Source organism: Chelonoidis abingdonii, chromosome 14, assembly GCF_003597395.2.
Source record: "Chelonoidis abingdonii isolate Lonesome George chromosome 14, CheloAbing_2.0, whole genome shotgun sequence".
In the NCBI taxonomy this organism is placed as follows: Eukaryota; Metazoa; Chordata; order Testudines; family Testudinidae; genus Chelonoidis; species Chelonoidis abingdonii.
Genome location: NC_133782.1, coordinates 35,984,051 through 35,989,880, shown reverse-complemented (window position 1 = coordinate 35,989,880; position 5,830 = coordinate 35,984,051).

Here is a 5,830-nt window from a genome sequence, read left to right as displayed (position 1 = left end):
CTGTATTTCCCACTAGATGTGAGGATAGATGTTGCTTCATATATACTTTGACTGTCAGAATTCATGAATATCCTCAATTTCTTAGGGTAGAAATCTTTCACCAGGCAAGCAGCAATGCTCTCATTTTCTGACTTCATAATGGAGACAGAGGGCTCAGAAGGGGTTTGATCTCCTGGAAAGTTAATGCTGTGTTTGAAATTTAATTAGAAGATGATAATAATGATCCCTTCTGGACTTAAAAGCAAAGAAAATCTTTGCCCTATGCTGGTATAGAGAGTACCCATTTGATAAGTACATGCTATAGACTTCTTTTAATCCAAACTTTGATAAACTAGACAGATTGAGCTTCTTAAGTCTCATTTGAAGACAGGATTTCAAGAGAGAAGAAGAAGCAAAACTTAACAATGGGGATTGTGGGGAAAAACAGCATGTGATCATTTCATTAGAAGTCGTAGCATAAAGGAGAAAGAGTTAATATGGCCAGTACAAGTTTAATTCTCTCATTTCCTAACTTTTGAGTGCTTGATTCTGCAATCATAAAAATCCTTTATAAACAGTGATCATATGAACTTAATTCGGATGTTGAAACTTTCAATAAAACATTTTGAAACTATTACAATGGAAAAATGAATTCATAGTGCAAAGCAACAGTCACGATTTTTAATATATTTTCCATGTAATTTTGCTCTGTTAGAAAGAAGGAATGTCAAATTATCACTGAAAGTCAGTCAGAAGATGTTATTCTATACACACAAATTTCCAGAAACACTTACTGTCTCTGGATCCTAAGCGTGCATTGCTTAAAACCAACACTATAAGCACAGACAATAAGAATCCATGCATAATCCCAGACTTATTTTTAATTTCACCTTCAATATGCCTTCAAAAATCTTAAAGAAATTTCTTTTTCTTAAATTTAAAGTTTTAAAATACCCTTTCCTGAGCATTAAGGTTCAGTCACTTACTTGGTATTAGAGAAACTTTGGTCCCTTTAAAGACAGGTTTGAAGGTGTCCATAACCTCTGTGCACTGTGTCTTATAGTCACCGTGCAAAACCTCTTTACATAAACTGCCTTTGTGGCTCAGAGGAGGTTCAATTCTTCTCAGACTTGTAGTCCAGAGAAATAAGTTGTTTCTTGGAGCTGCCCATGTGGGTGAATGCTTCACTGGAACTGCAGCAAGCCCAGTTCTGAAATGTTTCGCAGTTCAGCTTTTCATCTTCTTCTTCTATCAGAAGAGATCCCTTGCTTTCTGGCAGCATAGCATGGTTTGCACTGCGAATGCACTTGTAGTCTGGTAGACAGATCTCCGTTACATAGAAAGACTCCACCTTACGCATAGGATTCCACGAAGGGTAGTCAAGGCTGCCTACCTTTAGGCCGCCTTTACCACTGACAGTCACAGTCTCTGCTGCTTCACAGGGATCTTCTTTCTTCCTCCAACAATAACGTTTAAAAATCACCAGTGTTTGTATCCCCACTTCTCCCTCCTTTCGGTAAAAGGCTCCTGGTGTCTTTCCCTTTCACCTTAATCGGAAGGAATGTCCCCTGTTCCCTGACCCCCAGGTCCTACTTTCCCATCACCACCCTCCTTCCAGTGACCTGCTCCTGTAGCAAATGCCTCACATGTCTAGGGTTGGGAAATATCCTACAGATCAAAAGGGAAGGGGGTGAGCTGCAGTTGCTTCTCACACTGCTTCCATAGCGGTGAACAGGGCGATTGTTTGCAGGACCAAGTGACCCCCATAGACCACATCCAACTACACAACCTGCCTTCCCTAGACTCTGCCCTCCTGGGTGGACAGGGGAGGACAAAGCCCTGCATTAGCGGGGTCAGTTTCCTCTCTCTCCCCTGATTTAGCCCCGCAGTGAAGACGTGGCTGCGAAGTGCAACAGCCCAGTGGGCGCTGATGCGCTGAGCGGAACCACAGGCCCATTCCTGAGCTTGGATTCCCTCCATGAGCAGGAAGGTGCCATCTCTGGGGGAACATTGTCAGCAAGGACCCTGCCCTGGTACTGAACTGATCTGGATCTGGATCCCTGCCAATCCCCTGTCAATTCCTTCCCCCAGAGTTTATAAGAATGTCTGGACAGGATCTACACATCCATTGTGTCCTCCCCCCACTGTCAGCTACACAACACGAGGGAGCTCTCCCAGGGCTCGTGTTGTGCAGGGTCTCACCGCCCGTCATGAGCTCGGGGAAGGAGCAAGGCTGGAAGGGGGATGGTGGATTCCTCACTCTCCACCCCTTCCTGAGGCGAAAATCCCATTGACTGCTGGGGGGCGCGGGGGTAGGCTCCAGCCCTGTGCCTTTCCATGCAGCCCTGCAAAACATGTGCCCCTGGCAGATCTTGTATTCATGCGGATGTGCCTTTTCAGAGAACGATCCACAATGACTCCAAGATCTCTTTCTTGCGTATTAACAGCTAATTTAGGTCCCACCATTTTATATGTATTGTTGGGATTATGCTTTCCAATGTGCATTCCTTTGCATTTATCAACATTAAAATTTCATCTGCCATTTTCTTGCCCAGTCACCTATTGAGAGGCTAGGTGGTGTGGGGCCAGAATTGCAATATGCGCCCCATCTATCCCCCATGCACATTTAGGGAAAACTATCAGTGCAAAGCCATCCACAATGTCACACACATTGCCTAGAGTCAATGGTTTTTCTGATCAGGATGCAATTAATGGCCCTGCACATATCCCTCAACACGAGTCCAACAGTCGACTTGCTCACTCCAAACTCGTTAGCGACTGATCAGTATCTGTCTGGAGAAGCCAGCTTCCAGATTGCAATAGTCGCCCACTGACTTCTCCACCGGCAGGGCAGCTCTTGACCTCGTGTCTTTGCCCCGCAGGGTGGGGGCCAGGTCAGCACACAGTCCCATGAAAGTGCCTTTCCTCATCTGAAATTTCTGCAGCCACTGCTCATCATCCCAGACTTGCATGACAATGTGATTCCACCACTCAGTGCTTGTTTCCCAAGCCAAAAGCTCCACTGTGGTCAGTGCCTCTGTGAATGCCACAAGCAATCTCGTGTCGTATGCGTTTCAACATCAGCATCAGACTCCTCATCCTCATTTTGTAGTTTAAGGAGTAACTCAACTGCTATTCATAACGTGCTGGCGAGACCCGTCAGCACATTCCTCACCAGTTCAGGATCCATTCCCGTGGACGGAAGAGGGAGGCAGAGTGCAGAGTAGAAAAATCATTGAAAGCTGGTGCCAAGTGTGGACAGAAGTGATGGGACAGCTGGGATGCGAAACAATGCATGACATGGCATTGGGACAGGACCCATGATGCCCTGCATCCCTGCTCCCCCTTCCAACAAGCCTCAGAGGAAGAGGTGCTGTGTGGGACAGCTACCCAGAGTGAACCGCTCTGAATGTCACTGCAAATCCTGCAGAGAATCCTGTGGCACCATATAGACTAACAGACGTTTTGGAGCGTGAGCTTTCGTGGGTGAATACCCACTTCGTCAGACGCAGGTAGTGGAAATTTCCAGGAGTAGGTATATATATGCTAGCAAGCAAGCTAGAGATAACGAGGTTAGTTCAATCAGAGAGGATGGGGCCCTGTTCTAGCAGAAGAGGTGTGAAAACCAAGGGAGGAGAAACTGGTTCTGTAATTGGCAAGCCATTCACAGTCTTTTGTTTAATCCTTATTCCATGCCTCAAAGACAAGATCTGCCAGTGGTTGAGAAGGATTCTAATCAGTGGGTCCCAAAGAACAGCAACATGCATGTTGTGGGACCATGTAGTAAGGCAACACTCTGTTCTGAGAATAATAAACATGGATATGGATGTTTTACTTCTTTAATTTCACTAAATGAGAATAAAGCCCAGTTCAGAGTAATTAGCCATGTGCACTCTGCTGCGTATAAAGAAATGTGCAATAAGTAAGAAGGATTAAAATCATCATTTATACCAACACAATAAAACTATGTTAATTAGCTCCCTTTCCCTTCACAATAACGAAACAAGGGATTTCAATGAATTCAGTCGTAATTAAGATTTTTTTTAAAGACAAACTTTGCCAACGATTTCCTTCCAGCCTCCTTTCTCTGTCTTTTCATGTAACTGCCTCTGAAAATGGCAAAAAACCCAAGGCTTGAGTAACATTTGCCTGAGGAAAAAAGTATGTTTATATGCTTAGAGGTTTTTGTGCAGGGATCTACTGGGTCTGTGTCGCTGTGTGTATCTCCCCACCAGTCAGCCGTGCTAAACCTCTTACGTAAACTGTCTTGTGTGGCTCAGGAGACGAGTTCAACTCTTCTCAGACTTGTAGTCCAGAGGAATAAGTTGTTTCTTGGAGCTGCCATGTGGGTGAATGCTTCACTGGAATCTGCAAGCAAGCCCAGTCTTGAATGTTCTACAGTTCAACCTTTTCATCTTCTTCTGCTATCAGAAGAGATCCCTTGCTTTCTGGCAGCGTGAGCATGGTTTGCACTGCGAATGCACTTGTAGTCTGGAGAGCGATCTCCGTTCTATATAAGGAGACTCCACCTTAGCCGAATAGGTTTCCACAAAGGGTACTCAAGTGGGATATCTAATACACCACACCTGAAAAGCAATGGCAGTCAATTCTATGGGATATATATTTAACCCATAAAGGAATTTCTGTACAGCAGGTTTTCCACTGACAGTCACAGTCTCTGCTGCCTCACAGGGATCTTCTGTCTTCCTCCAACAATATACACAAATCCTTATTGCCAGTCCCAGCAACATTACCCTAAACCTACCAGGTAATGTTTCTAGAGGAAGTATGAAGTGTTAAAATCTCACTATAATGCTGTTCCCGGTATTTCTATAATAGGTATGTTAAACCATTCCTCTAGCCCCCTCTGCTTATTAAACTTGTCTGTTTTCTACATTGTGTGCTCCCTGGGGCACGGATCCTCCTCCTTCTCTCTTTGGAAAGTGCCTAGAATCTCAGTCCTCATCACTTTCAGATCTAGCATATAGCCTCTCTAAGGAGGTGGGAGTTACTTGGTGTAAGAAAATGTTTTGGTTTTAAACAGTTGCAATTGAATCCTGGCACAGGGAAAGCTGGTTTTGGGCAAAGCAAGCATGCAGTTAGGATGGGACTGAAAACTTATTAACCAAAGTTGGGTAAAAGCGGCCTAAAGGTAGGCAGTAGTTGTGTGAGAAAAGAGGTCCAATGCGCTCGTCCCATCTGACCAAATGAACAAGTACGAATCAACACGCTGCAAAGGTGATTCTTTTCCACAGAATATTTAATTTCTCTACTTTGTTTTTTTTTTAATGCAGTGGGAATTAGGCCACTAACTCAGAAGGTAGAATGGCCCTTACTCAGTCAGACCAAAGTTCTCATGTAGCCCAGGATCCTGTTCTTCTGACAGTGGCCAGTGCCAGGTGCCCAGAGGAAATGAACAGAATAGTTAATCATCAGTTGATCCATCCCAGCTTCTGGCAAACAAGGCTAGGGACACCATCCCTGCCCATCCTGGCTAATAGCCATTGATAGACCTATCCTCCATGAATTTATCTTTTTTGAACCCTGTTAAATTCTTGGCCTTGCAACATCCTCTGGCAAGGAGTTCCACAAGCTGATGCCTGCATTGTTGTGAAGAAATACTTCCTTTTGTTTGTTTTAAACCTGCTTGACTAGTAAGTTCATTGATGACCTCTAGTTCTTGTTGTATGAATTAGTAAACCACACTTCCTATCTACTTTTCTCTACACCAGTCATGATTTTATAGACCTGTATCATATCCCACCAGGGCTGGCTCTAGGTTTTTTGGCACCCCAAGCAAAAAAACTTGGCCACCCCCTCCCCCTTTTTTTTTTTTTTTTTTTTTTTTTTT